Raw genomic sequence first — 16,539 nt, 5'->3', positions numbered from 1 at the left:
ACCTTGTCACTGTGTCCCTCCATGAGGGATATCCCTGACCAAAACATAATTACTCAGTTCCAGTTACAAATCCATTTGAGCAGGAATAGAACATTCCCTCTGGGTGATACTGGAAGAGTTGAGAAAATATTGTGGAACTGAGCAGTTAGAGGGTTAATGGTATATTATATACGGTCACCTTTGCTTGGGAGTATCCTTTATGCCAAAACCAGTCCGACTAGTTTATACAGTTCTTTCTCCAGTAGGCTGAAGCATTGCATTGAAACATTGTGTGAACCCTGATCTTATACAGATAGTCCCTTGTATGGAGCTTCCATATATTGCAGGAAACTGACAGATTATCCTATCCTTTAATGATTTACTGATGTTATAAACAATAGTGTCTTTTTCCTGGGCCTAATAAAAACATGAACTTTTGACACCAAGCCAGCTTATCTGCATTCTGCTTTTGCTTATAACAGAACCACTAAATCCACTTACAAGTTATTATAGCAACCTCACCATAGGACAGTGGGGGGTTGGTGTTCCAGAGTTCCTCCCCTCTGGCAGTCTGAATCACCTTGCTGCTGACACTTGTGTGTAGGTGACAAACATACACCTGTATTTATCCCAAGTGCCTTTACTGTTGTTTTTGCTAGCCTTTTTTCCCCAAACATGTAATATAATTTCAGTAACATAAAATCTTCTAACATTATTCCTGAGCAGGGGTGTATCTAGGGATCCAAGCGCCCCTGGCAATGTAGTGGACTAGTGCCCCCCATGCAGTGCCCCCAGTAGTAATCCCCCCTATGCTGCATTGTCCCCAGTAGTAGTCCCCCCTATACAGTGCCCCCATTAGTAATCCCCCCCTATGCTGCATTGCCCCCAGTAGTCCCTCCTATACAGTGCCCCTGTAGTAGTCCCCCCTATGCAACATTGCCCCCAGTAGTAGTCCCCCCTATACAGTGTCCCCAATGCTGCATTGTCCCCAGTAGTAGTACCCCTATACAGTGCCCCCAGTAAGTCCCCCTATACAGTGCCCCCAGTAATAGTCCCCAGTAGTAGTCCCCCTATACAGTGGCCCATGTAGTAATCCCCCCTATACAGCGGCCCATGTAGTAATCCCCCCTATACAGCGCACCCAGTAGTAGTCCCCCTTATACAGTGCCCCCAGTAGTAGTCCCCACTATCCAGTGCCCCCAGTAGTGACCCACCCCCCAAAATTGCCCCCAGTAGTGGCCACCCCTATACAGTGCCCCCAGTAGTGGCCACCCCCCTAAATTGCCCCTAGTGGCCACCCCCCCTAAATTGCCCCCAGTAGTGGCCACCCCCCTTAAATTACCCCCAGTAGTGGCCACCCCTATACAGTGCCCCCAGTAGCGGGCACCCCTATACAGTGCCCCCAGAAGCGGCCACCCCTTGTTTCAGTCCCCCCCCCTGCTGTGCCAGGCTTACACACACACACACACAGAAAAAATACAACTTACCTGATCCCCGCGCCTCCGCGGACGATACAGCAGCAAATGAGAGTCTGTCTGACTCTCATTGGCTGGCTGCTATTACAAACACACAGCCGCCGCTGGCAGCTGTGTGTTTGTAAACTGTGTAGGGCAGACCACTCTCACTGCGGTCTGCCCTACACTTGTGGGGCCTGGGGACTAGTCCACCCATTGGCTGCTGGTGGCACTGCCAGAAGGCGCCCCCCCTTTGGTCGGCACCCCTGGCAAGTGCCATCCTGGTCAATGGGTAGATACGCCCCTGTCCCTGAGCTCCCTCAAGATCTAAAGTTAGTTCCTGTGTCCCAAAACTTTATTCAGAGCTGCTGACTTTTAGGACTTCCCTCCGGGACATCACAGAGGGGAGGTGCAAGGGGCAACTGTGGAGGGTGTAGAGGCGCGTTTCACATAAACACAGCCCTGCTGATACAACATTGCATGGGTTGGGGCCATGAGGACGCAATTCACAGCAAACCTCGTCATCTCGGCCCTACATACTTCACTGCAGAAGTGGAAGAAACCCAGAAGACATGTCTACACTTCCTGGAAGGAACCCAGGAGACATGTCTACACTTCCTGGAAGGAACCCGGGAGACATGTCTACTCTTCGTGTGTCAGGATGCGGCCTGGGATCGGCCGCTACTCAACTCTGCGCTGGTGTCCTTGGGCTTAGGTGTCCAGACGCTGGGAGTGGAGGTGAGTGGTGACTGAGTATTCTCCCTGAGGTCTGCTAGGGCTTCCGTGCATGCGTCCTGGTTTCCGGGGTGCCGGGCATGGGCGCAGCCATGTTGGCTTATATCCCCTGACTAGTCTCTCCCAATGATAGTCCGGTGGTCACTCAGCTGATCCTCTGATCAGCCACCCAGGGGTATTTTAGTCTGAATCCAGGAACAAGTAACTGCTTTTCAACTTCGTTGTTCCAGTGCCTGTGATACTCCCACTGTTGCTCTGTGCTAATTCCTTCAGCGTGTTGCTTTAGCCTGCTCACAGTTCTCCAGTTTCCTGTATTAGCTTCTTTCTAACCCTTAGTCTGAGACTTTAGCTCTCTCACAGTACTTCAGTGTTTCATGTCGCTTTCCTGTGTGTCTTTGTATATGTGCTGCTAATTCTATTGCAGCTTTCCTGTGGCTATTACCCTGTTTCACTGAGGTGTCAGATTACCTGCTATTACTATTAGCTCCCAGCTGCACCTTTTAGCTTTCCCAGTGTATGCCTGTCTTTTTTCTGTGTCTTGTCTGTGCAATCTACACCTGCATATGTAATTATTCCCAGTTTATGCATTTGTCCAGTTTGCTCTGTGTTTGCCTGTGTAGCCAGCACAATCAGTACCAGCATTTCTAGCTTTCCCAGTATTAGCCTTTGTCCATGCTACTCTGTATTTTCTGCACTAATCAGCACCTAGATATTTAACTGTTTCCAGTCCATGCCTGTGTTCTAGCATCCAGATTCTTCCCGTTTTCTAGCATTCAGATCCATCTCCAGAGTTCATTCATTCCGTTCACCTCCAGTGTTATAGCTTTCATTATAGTCTCGGTCTTCTGCCATTCCCAGGTACCTGTCCAGAGGGCAGCGACCTGCTCACTTGGTGCAGCAAAAACCAAATCCCAATTGGAGGGGTCACTGGAGAAAACCACCAAGTGAGTTAGACTCTGCGCCTCTGGGCAGGTCTCGCCAAACCTGGTTTTGGCCGCAACTAGGAGACCTAGTCCAGTCACTCCCCTAGTCACCCGAACCCCCCGGCTCACCGTCCTCCACAGAGGAACACTTGCACCGGATCGTGACATCCTGGAAGTAACCCAGGAGATATGTCTACACTGCCTGGAAGGAACCCAGGAGACATGTCTACACTTCCTGGAAGGAATCCGGAAGACATATCTACACTTCCTGGAAGGAATCCGAAAGACATGTCTACACTTCCTGGAAGGAATCCGGAAGACATATCTACACTTCCTGGAAGGAATCCGAAAGACATGTCTACACTTCCTGGAAGGAATCCGGAACACATCTCTACACTTCCTGAAAGGAATACACACACATTATTTTTTTTTATATAGATTCAATTTGAAAAATGTCAAGATAACAGACCGGTCTACTTTGCTGATTTATGCCCTGTAGGCCACAGAATGTCAAGGAAACCGCCAAGACTCCTGGGAGAGTAGACCACCTTCACTGATCCTGCTCACTAACCAGTGAAGTAGGCAATCTGGGAGCTCAGTTTGCCGTGACATTGTGGCCTCAACCGCGCTTGCGCAATGTCAGAAATTAGCAGCACAGAGCAGCCATGACACACTTTCCACTTGGTTCACCCCTGTGGGATCGCATGGAGGGGAGACATGAAATGTAGCTAAGTTTGACCAGGCTCAGTGACCAGCAAACATAAGTGTTATAGACCTGTACTACCTTCCTATGGTGACCTACATATGTACTGTTAGTTTTTATTCATTACAGTAGTTAAACTCAATGCAACAAAATGATCCATGCAGGCTTTGTAAAAACCGACCAAGTTGTGGAAAGGAAGCACTAGTTAGATCATCATCTTGTTGCAGTCCAGGGGTTAATCTATGTAACACTATTATTAGTGCCTGTTATTCACACTAAAATAGGATGACTAATAAAGATTAAACCATAACACAAGAAATGTAATATGTAGCATATAGTTGTGAATCTGATTATGTGCATCCTTAACATTTCAGCTGTGGATAATTAGTTGCTGGAGGCAGTCCTACACGTGACAAAGGTAATTAGGGCGTGATTCAGAGCTGTACGCTTTTGCACAGTAGATGTGTCTTTGGACGCAGGTACTGTGCAAAATTATGCCAATGCCTGCAGCATTTAGCTTGAAAGAAACAGACACCTCCTGCTGGCATTTCAGATCCGATGCCTGTGTCCGAAGACACAGGATCAGACCAACATCACTACCATCAACATGTCGACATCTGCCAACGGTTAGTCGCCAACGGGTGGGTTAGGCTACAGGGGGAGGTTACGGTTAGGCACTAGGGGAAGGGTTAGGGATTGGCGCTCGAGCATCAGAGAATGGCACCGCATGTGACCCAAAAAAAGACGCTGTAATAGCTGAAGCCACCGGGAGCAGGTAGGACCCCACTTAGACCACCAATGCTGGCTTATCAACAGCTCATTATGTCAGCATATCATCCGTGTAGACATGAATGTCGGCATGGTCACTATTAACATGCTGGATGTTGTTAGTTACACCATGTCAACATTCTCATGTCAACAATTCATAAAACACCAATAGACTACAGGTTCATAACTGCACCTTATTATGGGCAACGTAGAATGGGGAGCTGGCACTCTAATGCACAGACCGCCATCCAAAATGCATCTGTGTGCACCACTCATACCAGAAATAACAGCTCAGGAAAGACCCAAGTTTAAGTATTATTGCTTATATTATAGTTGTTAATTTGTAATATTCCACAGTACTCTACAGTGGTGCACAGGGTCTGATGACATTTCATGAACCGTCTTATTGCAATGGTGGCATCCTATCTCCGTACCACGCTTGAAGTCACTGAGCTCTTCAGACCCATTTTGTATCACACGTTTGCAAATGGAGACTGCATGGCTAGGTGCTTGATTTTATACACCTGTGGCAACGGGTCTGATTGAAACACCTCAATTCAATAATTAACAGGTGTGTCCAAATACGTTTGTCCATATAGTGTATATGAACCAAGACATATAAGGTAGACAATGCAGCTGGATATTCAAATTAATAACATCGCACCTAATTCAGAGTTGTACACAAACCCGATGGTTTCCGTAAAACTCCGATGGGTAGACTGCACATGCACTGGAGCTGCAATGTGCATGTGCTACAATGCAGTTGTGGCTCCAGTCGTAGTGTCAGGGAAGCTGCAGCTGATCGACAGGCTGCAGCCATTTTGTGGTGGTGAGGCTATCCGTTTCATAAAATGGGGGCACGTTGATGACAGTGACAGAGTCTTCCGACGCAAATTTACTGGCCTTGGCAGTGGAGTTCGGGCAGCCATTCTGAGTAAGCTTAGGCTTTCTCAGACAGCCAATGGCTGCCCGATGGTGATCCGATGCTGCCTCTCGGATCTGCGATGCCGGCAGTGGGCGTGTTTTGCCTTCAGACGCCTCCTGTGGCATTAGCATATTTTTGCATATATCATACATATCTGAATCAGGCCCATAGTTTTATTATTTTAGTAAATTCTTTTATCCATTACTAAGTAAAATAAAGACCAATTTAGATCATTGTTTGCACATGTGAGTTGGTATTCTGGAATCCTGCATTCTTCAGGACATATGAAATAATGTCTCATGGGTGAGACTCAGCATGTTAGTAATGAGGCAGCTCCAGTCAGCAATAAAGACGTTTGCATAAGATCATTTCCGGATCCTGGCCTCACCTTGTTGGGATAACATTGTGCAAACAAGCTTAGAAGATGACATCACAGTTTACTCAGAAATGCAGCCATTGTGCCTGTAATCAGAGATATTTATTGTGACACAAGACAGGATGCTGTAATGTAACATCCATTCAAATCCACACAGCACTATGGAGATACACGGCCTGATTCAGAGCCGCTCGCTATTTGCGAGCCAACGCTCTGAATCAGGGAGTCCCTATTTTTTTTAATACCGGCCTCCAGGCCGCTCGCACAGCTTGTGCGTGCGGCCTGGCGATGGTCGCGATTATCGTGACCATCGGCATTGCGAGGAGACCCTTGTGGTAGGGTCTCAGCACTCGCAATGCCAAGTGGACTTCCAGCTCTAATAGAGCCAGAAGTCCACTACTGACATAACGAGTGATGTCAGTAGGGCCGCTCACAAACGGCAGGTGTTCCTTCGGGAACGCCTCCGTTTGTTCAGCTACCCCCCCCTACCCGCCTACAAAACGGGGAGAGCTGTCGATCAACATCGACAGCCGCCCCGTTTTGCTGCGAGCTCCGGAGCGAGTGCACTGGGCCACCATCGACATGCTTGCGAGCAGGTCTGAATCAGGCCCACAGTACACATCAGTAATAGACTCCCCTTTGTAAATGGGCAAAATGTTTTATTAAAAATATACTGCATTCACAATGACTAAGTTAATATTCTGGGTCTGATTCAGAGTTGGACGCAGAAGCGGCTGCATCTATTGGGGCCTCTTCTCTGTAACTTGATGCAAATGCCGCTACAAAGTCGTTCCCTTGTGTACATCTATGCGTCCGAATGTGCAAGGACTGAGACTGTCAGCGTTCGTACATTTTTAGATGCACTATCGGTTGCACCATGGAAACTTGGACCAGCCCTATGGCAGGTACAGTGTCTCCGTCCGAATATGGGGCCTGATTCAGACCCACTCGCGTGCGGCTGTCCGCTCGCAAGTGGGTCGATGGTGTGCACTGCGCATGCGCACGACGGAGGGAGCTCCGTCGTGCACATGCGCGAGACGCGACGAGCGAAGGACTTTCCTTCGCTCGTAGTGTCTGATCAAAGGGGGCGTGCTGTCGATGTTGATTGACAGCACGCCCCCTTTGGTGGGCGTGCCAGGGGCGTGCCTGCCAGACGGAGGCGTTCCCGAGGGAACGCCTACCAGCAGAAGCCGGCCCCACTGATATCACTAGTGATGTCAGTGGGAGTGATTTTGGCTCTGATAGAGCCAAAATCACTCCTGGCCTTGCGGTTGAGAAACTCAACCGCAGGCTTCTGCTCGCACTGGCGATGGTCGCGATGGTCAAGACCATCGCGACCATCATCCTGCACGCTCGTATAGGCTGTGGGTGGTGACCCACAGCTATACGAGCGTCCAGGAGGACGCTCCATATTTATGGAGGTGGGCCCTGATTCAGAGCGAGCGCTCTGAATCAGGGCCATGGTCTCCAATGCAAGAGGTTGAGCATCTGTGTACACAACCACTATCACCGGCACACCTGTAACGCTCCCGTAATGCGCACATATACGGCGGACCATTTCCGTGCATGCCAGTTTTTTTGGATTTTCATGTATGAGCAATAGTAAAAAATCAATCAACTAGGAGAATATTGGTAATGCGTATGGCTCTGAAGCAGCCCCTCTTGTGACATCTACAAATCTCCAGTGACAGGAGGTGTGATAGGGGTCAGATGCACCTGCAGCATCACATTCAGCAAGTATAGCAATCCTGCAGTTCCCCATTGTCCCTAATTTGTAGGTTTTAAAGCTTTGTCCATGAAATATCCCCATTTTCCAAAACTGATCAATTTCACTTCACAATTTACATTATTCTGTAGCGTATATGTAATCATCAGTATTTATTCCTTTACTCTGAGCTAGGGGCATATTTATTAACACTAATTTGCAGGCAATCCTTCAAAAACAGTAGTTTCCAGAGGATACCTGGAAAATTAAGTATCACTAAATGTAAAAAGGAGTGGCTTCTATTTTCGTTCGCAAAAGCATCACCCATAAGTTTCTATGGGACCTGCTAAAATATGAAATGCACCAAGCTCCAAAAAGCGTAACTTGGCTCGGACAGCTAATGCCATTGCAGTCTACGGGCTACATAGAGTCCACAGGATCGCTCTCCCTTGACAGACGGTTCCATGTGAACAGACGGACAATCACACATGTGCAGTTGATTTGTTGGGTCTGAACCTGGAATTAAAGTGATCACTTGACTTTTTACACATCTCACTGAAAAGCCCTTATTGAGGTCCCTGTCTCTGTATGTGTTTTTTGGTAAATAGGGCCTGAGTCTGAGTAACTGTGCACATTGGTGGGGCAGATTTAAAATGTGAAGAGAACTTTAGATTTGAGATGGTTTTGTCCACACTCAAACTTAAATTGCAGTATAAAAATAAAGCTGCCTAGGGGATGAGGGCATAATACCAAATACGGGGATTCCGGCACTCAGAATGTCAGCACCAGAATCCCGACACCTGTCAAAATCCCGGTGCCGGCATCCCAACCACCGGTATCCCGAAGGTAAGTAGCAGGGTTAGCGTTAGGGTTAGGCACTAGGGAGAGGGTTAGGGCTAGGCCCTAAGGGTGGATGGTTTAGTGTGCGGGGAGGGGGAGCTTAGGTTTAGGCACTAAGGGGAGGATTAGGGTGGAGGGTTAGGCCCTAAGGGTGGAGGGTTAGGTTTAGGGTGCGGGGAGGGGGAGGTTAGGTTTAGGCACTAGGGGGAGGGTTAGGGTGGAGGGTTGGGCACTAAGGGTGGAGGGTTAGGTTTAGGGTACGGGGAGGTTAGATTTAGGCACTAGAGGGGATGTTAGGTTCAGGCACCGGGGAGGGAGGTTTAAGGTGGGTACACACCTGACAGATATATCTGCAGATGATGGTCATTCATACACACTGAACGGCCATCATCTGCTTGTGATCTTGGGTCCCAGCGGCTGGTGGGCGGGTCGGGTCCCCACCCCCCTGCTCGCGGCTGCCGCTGTGTGTGTTAGGTCGGTCTACAGACCGCCCGTACAAACTTGCCGATGGACAGATACAGTATGTCTGCAGACATATCTGTCCATCGGCTGTGCAGCACAGCCAATGCGATATGCCGGTGAACGCCGACGTTCAACTACATATCGCGGGTACACACTGGCCGACAGGCAGCAGATATATTGGGCGATCAATTGATCAGTTAATGTATCTGTCAGTGTGTACCTAGTGTTAGGATACAGACTGACAGGCGTCAGTGTCCTAACCCTGTTGGGATGCCGGCATTGGGATTATGACCAAAGGGATTCCGGCGGCCAGCATACCATACCCAACCGCTGCCCAGAATGTTTGGGTTACATGCAATAGCAGCCAGTATTTACCCTGCATGCAAAATTTTTTATCTACTTGAACCCCTTGCATTGCTACACGGTTTGTCTAGGTGCACAGTTACTTGCACTTTTATGCTTTATTCCCAGCTCATAATCAGGCCCAAGGTCCGATACATAATTTATTATTGCCGTGACATGTGGCATAAATAAATATGCTCCTTAATATTAAAGAGTAATAATATACATAAATAAGGAATTTGAAGCACTTGCCGGGGCCCTGGCACAATATAGAAGGCAATGATTTGTATTAGCCTGTGAGGGGTCAGATGGCGCAGAGACGAGTGCATTTGAACGCCGTTGCAGGGGCGTGCATAAATTAGCCACTGCGAAGCCATACGGCTCCGTCGTGCGCATGCGCGAGACCCAGATAGCGACGGGCAAGCCGTCGCTATGGGTCTCGCTACAAAGGGGGCGTGCTGTCGATGGTGAGTGACAGCACGCCCCCTTTGGTGGGCGTGCCAGGGGCGTGGCTGACCAGACGGAGGCGTTCCCATGGGCACACGCCTACCGTCTGGGGCCCGCCCCACTGACATCACAAGTGATGTCAGTGGAAGTGCTTTTGGCTCTGATAGATGTGCAGAGAGATTAGTGGTCGTTAGAGCTGTGGGTGTTAACCCACCACAAGGGTCTCCTCGCAAGCCCAATGGTCACCCACAGCTATGCGAGCGGCCAGGAGGCCGCTCCAGAAAAAAAAAAATGCCCTGATTCAGAGCGAGCGCTCTTTCAGAGCGTCCGGCTCTGAATCAGGCCCACTGTCCCTATAGTTGGGATCGGTATGAAATACCGCCGGACGCATGTCCGGTTCAAATCCCGACGCTGGAAGACCGACAGTGAAGATCCCGACAGGTAAGTATTTCTACTATTACTAACCTAACCCCCCCTAAGGGGTGCCTAACCCTAACCTCCCACAAGTGCCTAACCATAACCATGTAAGTGCCTAAACCTAACCCCCCCTTCCCCACAGCCTAAATCTAAGTCTCCCGGGGGAGGTGCCTAACCCTAAGTCCCCCCCGGGAGCCCCTAACCTAACCCCCCCCTCTTCGATCAGTATGCCGGTCGTCGTGATCCCGGCGTAGGTAAAATGACGGCCGTCGGCATCTCGACGCCTGTCATTAGACCCCTGCCAGAATTAGACAGTCGGGAAGCCGGCGGTCGGAATTTCGACCGTCGGCTTCCTGACTGCATCCCCTATAGTTCATTCACGTGTAGTTACATATCTGTCTCTAAACTCTGTTACCTTTAGGACTGCATTTTGTTTAGTTTATCCCACTGTTCTTGCACTTTACTAATCAATTCACATCTTTAAGTCATGCATTCTTTATTTTATTAGCTGCATACACACACAACGATTTTTTTAATGAACGATTTGAGTAAACGATTTTTTCCCTTGAAAAAATTTACTAAAATCGTTTACTAAAGTTGTTCATTTACTAAATGTCATGAACAATTTTTATGAACTACAAACGATTTTTGCATATTCCCTTAATGAAAATCGTTGAGTTGACAAGTCTGACTGAACGACAAACTACAAACGACAAACTACAAACGTGAACGCGCATGAACGATAATCGTTCATCGTTTGACTCAGAAAGTGAACGATTTTTGCCATCAATTATCGTTAAACGATATCGTTTAACGATAATCATTAAAAAAATCGTTGTGTGTGTATGCAGCTATAGAGTTTGGATCAATTTTACGAGTACTTGAATTTGTACCTGTGAGAAGAAAACTAAGTGAACTATTATGCGTACATATAAATTATGATGAAAAAAGGGGGTCTGGGCTGCACATCCTAATCTTAAACATAATAAGAGGTGCTACCATGCTGAGACTTGTAGTTCTACAGTAGAAAAAAGGGGGAGGTCCAGGTGCACACTATGGCTCTGATTCAGAGCCGGACGTTCTGAAAGAGCGCTCGCTCTGAATCAGGGCGTTTTTTTTTTTCTGTGCGGCCTCCTGGCCGCTCGCTTAGCCACAGCTATAGTGAGCGGCCAGGTTGATGGTCGCGATAGTCAAGACCATCGCGACCATCGGGCTTGCGTCGAGACCCTTGTGGTAGGGTCTTGTGGCCGCAAGCCCCAGAGAGATTTCGGCTCTAACAGAGCCGGAATCTCTCCACTGACATCACTCGTGATGTCAGTGGGGCCGCCCCCAAACGGCAGGCGTTCACATGGGAACGCCTCCGTTTGGGCAGCCACCCTCCCCGACCCGCCCACCAAAGGGGGCGAGCTGTCACTCAACATCGACAGCTCGCCCCCTTTGGTGCGAGACCCGGAGCGACGGATTGCCCATCGCTAGCCGGGTCTAGCGCATGCGCACAACGGAGCCGGCTTCGTCGTGCGCATGCGCTGTGGGCCACCATCGACCCGGTTGCGAGCGCTTAGCAGCGCTCCTCCCCCAGGCCAGCCTCCTCTCTGCTCCTCGGCGGCCATCTTCTCCAGAACGCATGGTGAACGCTGCTGGAAGCGCTGGACGGAAGCATCGTGGTCTGGGTCCCCCCGCATACCTCTCCTCCGCTGTGGTCAGGTCTGTGTATGCAGCGCTGTGTCCTACCAGGCCCTGTGTCTGTGTAGTTGAGTGATCAGCGCTGTTAGTGCAGGAATTGTTATTTCTCTGCATTGTATGTGACTGTGCTAGCGCTGCTGCCTGTAATCTTTTTTTCATCTAAACTGTCAGCTTTATTACTGTCCCTGTTCTTTCTGCTAAAGCCCTTGCGGTGCGGTGCTGCAGGGTGGTCTCTCGCCTATTTAATACTTAATTGGTGAGAGAGGTCACATACGTGGTGCCATCATGTCTGAAAGTGATTTTCCCCTCCGGCTACAGTGTACCACGTGCAAAGTACCGTTAGCGGAGGGGGAGGGTAGCGCGGAGGGCCTTTGCCGGCAGTGTTTGTCCATGGCGCGGCCTATTACGGTTACAGCACCGGTACAGGAGCCGCCCTGGGTTTGTTTCGCTCAGGCGTTAACAGCTTTAGTGGGCCAGTTAGCTCCGCAGCCCGCGTTTACTCCGATGGGTTTGTCCCAGCAGTCTGTGGTGTCGTCACCCATGCAGGGGTTCCCACGACAATTGGTGGTACCCCACAGTCTCCCTATTTCCCCGCTCCCGGGTTCTCAGGAGCCAGCGTGGGTTAACTCCCTGACGAGTTCTGTACAGCACTTGTCGGATGTGTTGCAAGGGGAGTCTGTGATGCGGCCTCATAAACGGCCGGTGGCGTCTCTGTCCGCTCCTTATGAGGATGACGAAGGGACGTCTGATGATGGGGAGATTCTAGATCCTTACGATCAGGAACCTCTCCATACTAAGGACGCTGATGCTAAGTCCAAAGTATATATTCCTGGACTTATTCGGGCGGTCCGCACAGCCTTGGTGATTGAGGACGAAGTTCCCCCAGCGGCTAAATCTAAGTATGCCTTTTTCAAAGATGTGAAGGGCGATGCCACAGTCTTTCCTCTTTCGGGTCAGTTGGTGGACCATTTAGAGGAGGCGTGGAAACAACCTGGCAAAAGATACCAGCCGCAGAGACGCCTGGCGGTGGCTTATCCGTTCGCGGATAATTATTTTGCGAAGTGGGAATCCCCTCCACAGGTGGATTCTCACGTGACCCGTCTTGTCCGTAGTGCCACATTGCCGATGCCATCCATGTCCTCCCTTAAGGATGCTACGGACCGCAAGGTAGAAATCTGCCTGAAGTCCGCTTATTCCCTTGCAGGGGGGGCAGCACGGCCGGCTATGGCCATTTGCTGGGTTGCCAGAGCGATGGAGCGCTGGGCGGATTCATTAGAGGCTTCTTTTGAATCCGACTGTCCGGCCGATCAGGCGGAGTTGATTGGCAATCTCCGTGATTCGGCCACCTACATCAACGAGGCGGCTCTAGACATTAGTACTCTGGTGTCTAGAATTTCTTCAGCAGCGGTAGCTGCTCGTCGCACCTTGTGGCTGCGATCCTGGAAGGCGGACGCAGATTCCAAGAAAGGTCTGGAAGCGTTGCCGTTTACCGGAGAAGTTCTCTTCGGTCCGGATCTGGATAAGATTGTGGCCACGCTGGCGGCAGCCAAATCTGCCTGTCTCCCGTCGGCCGCTGCTCCTTCTGGTTCGGGACCATCGTCCTTTCGGTCATCTAGGGCCCAGGGCAGGCCCAAACCACAGTCGTTTCCTCGACAGGCTGGCCCTAAGAAATCGGTCAAGCCCCGGAAGCAGGCATGGAGTACCAGACGTCCGGCCCCCAAGCCAGATGACAAGCCCGCGGCCTGACGGTCCGGGCCTCCCTTTGGGGGATCCCAGGGTGGGAGGCCGCCTGCTACAGTTCGCCCAGTGTTGGTCGACCACTACGACAGACACTTGGGTTCTGGAGGTGGTTTCTCACGGATACGCCCTCTCCTTCCGGCACAGACCCCCGGCTCGCTTCTTCACCACGGGTCTCCCATCAGACCGGAACAAGGCTACGGAGCTGCGGAAGGTATTGCACACTATGCTCCAGGCTGGAGTTATAGTGGCGGTTCCATTCTCCCAGAGGGGCCAGGGTTTCTATTCAAATCTATTTTTGGTACAGAAACCCAATGGGTCATATCGTCCGATTCTCAACCTCAAAGCACTCAACAAGTCTTTGCGGGTCCCGAAGTTTCGGATGGAGACCCTACGGTCCATCATTCTGGCGCTGGAACCTGGGGACTACTTGGTGTCATTGGACATACAGGACGCTTACCTGCATGTCCCTATTCTTTGGCGCCATCAACAGTTCCTCAGGTTCGCAATCAGCAGCGACCACTTCCAGTTTCGGGCGTTACCTTTTGGCCTGGCAACAGCACCACGTGTTTTCACCAAGGTGATGGCGGTCATGGCGGCTTCTCTGCGGCTGCAGGGAGTCCGCATGTTGCCGTATTTGGACGACCTGTTATTGGTGGCAGGATCTCCAGAGCTCCTGTTACGCCACTTGGACCTGACCATTGCACTGCTGCAACGGCACGGCTGGCTAATCAACTGGCAGAAGTCCACTCTAATCCCGTCTCGGAGGATTCTGCATCTTGGAGCCTTATTGGACTCGGGACAGCAAAGGATCTTCGTGACGGAGGACAAGATCTCTGCTTTACAGTCAAGGGTGCGCAGTTGTCTGCACAGCCGCCGGGTGTCCTTACACTCGGCGATGAGGTTACTGGGCTCCATGGTGTCGGTGTTCGACATGGTGGAATACGCCCAGTTTCACTCCAGACCTCTGCAGCACCTGATCCTGTCCAAGTGGAACGGGCTGACTCAGTCTCTGAAGTCCCAGACGATTGTGCTCACCCAGGAGGTTCGCCTGTCCCTTACGTGGTGGTTACAGACGACCCACCTCAACAAGGGACGTCCGTTCTGGGTTCCAAATTGGGTCCTGTTGACAACGGACGCCAGTCTTCGGGGCTGGGGAGCAGTTTCGGGTCCACACTTGTTCCAGGGCAGGTGGACGCCGACAGAAGCGGAGCTTCCAATAAATATCTTGGAACTCCGTGCGGTCTTCAATGCTCTCCAGCAGGCACAGCGGTTTCTCCAGGGTCGCCCGGTGCAGGTCCAGTCGGACAACGCTACCACCGTGGCCTACATAAACAGGCAAGGAGGAACTCGCAGTCGGGCGGCTCTCGTAGAGGTCTCTCGGATCCTGGTTTGGGCGGAGCGCAATCTTCCGGCCATATCCGCGGTCTTCATCCCGGGAGTGCTCAATTGGGAGGCGGACTTTCTAAGTCGCCAGGACGTTCATCCGGGGGAATGGTCCCTGCACCCGGACGTTTTTCAACTACTGGTGGACAGGTGGGGTCTTCCAGAAATCGACCTCATGGCGTCCCGGCACAACAACAAGTTGCCGGTGTACGGGTCTCGCACAAGAGACGAAGGGGCGTCTCTGGTGGATGCTCTGTCCGTCCGGTGGACGTTCCGGTTCGCATACCTGTTCCCTCCGGTCTCCCTTCTTCCACGGGTAATCCGGAAATTCAAACAGGAAGGAGGGACGCTCCTGTTGATAGCTCCCGCGTGGCCCAGACGGCACTGGTTCTCAGACCTTCAGGGTCTGTCCGTGGACATTCCTCTGCGGTTGCCGCTACGACCGGACCTTCTGTCTCAGGGTCCTTGCCTTCACCAGGACCTGACTCGGCTGTCTTTGACGGCGTGGCTGTTGAGATGGCCATGCTGAGGTCCCGGGGGTTTTCCAGCTCTGTGGTGCGTACCATGTTGCGAGCTCGGAAACCGTCTTCCGCGAGGATATACCATCGCGTGTGGCATACGTTCTTCCAGTGGTGTCGACCGAGAGGTTATGCACCGCGGGAGTTTCGTCTGTCTCGGATTCTCGCCTTCCTGCAAGCGGGACTAGATCATGGGCTTCGCCTTGCTTCTTTGAAGGTACAGGTTTCGGCCCTATCTGTCTGGTTTCACCGTAGGATTGCTACAATCCCGGATGTGCGCACCTTTATGCAGGGTGTTCTCCGCATTCAGCCGCCCTTTGTTCCACCTGTGGCGCCTTGGGATTTGGCTGTGGTCCTGAGGGCTCTCCAAGGACCGCCGTTTGAACCACTGGGCTCAGTGGATCTTAAATGGCTAACAGCTAAGACTGTTTTCCTTCTGGCCATTGCTTCGGCCAGACGTGTTTCTGAGTTAGGGGCTCTTTCTTGTAGACCCCCTTTCTTGGTTTTTTATGGGAACAGGACAGTGCTCCGCACTCGGCCCGAGTTTCTTCCCAAAGTTGTTTCCCAGTTTCATATTAACGAGGAAATAGTTGTTCCGGCCTTTAACTCACCGGGTCTTTCCGTGGGTGAGGCCTCTTTGGATGTTGTGCGGGCCTTAAGGACTTATGTTGACCGCACTTCTTCGTTTAGGAAGTCGGACGCTTTGTTTGTCCTCTTTGGCTTCCGTAAAAAGGGTTGGCCTGCTTCAAAGCAAACTTTGGCAGCCTGGATCCGTATGGCTATTTCTGAAGCTTATCTTCATGAAGGCCTACCGGTCCCTCCTTCTCTGAAGGCTCATTCCACTAGGTCTGTGGGTCCTTCGTGGGCAGCTCGACGTGGTGCCTCGGCAGTTCAGATCTGCAAGGCTGCTACGTGGTCTTCTGTCCATACCTTCGTGAGGTATTACAGGTTTGACACCTTCGCCTCTCAGGATGCTTCCTTCGGGCGGCGGATTCTCCTTTCTGCACAGGAGCGTCCCCACCCTTAAAGGATACTGCTTTGGGACATCCCCAAGGTATCCTGTGGATACCCTATGGACCCTGAAGTAGAAAATATGAGATATGGTAAGAACTTACCCTTGTTATCTCTATTTCTACGAA

This window comes from Taudactylus pleione, unplaced genomic scaffold, assembly GCF_031769625.1.
Source record: "Taudactylus pleione unplaced genomic scaffold, aTauple2 ptg000809l, whole genome shotgun sequence".
In the NCBI taxonomy this organism is placed as follows: domain Eukaryota; kingdom Metazoa; phylum Chordata; class Amphibia; order Anura; family Myobatrachidae; genus Taudactylus; species Taudactylus pleione.
This window is presented reverse-complemented; position numbering follows the sequence as displayed.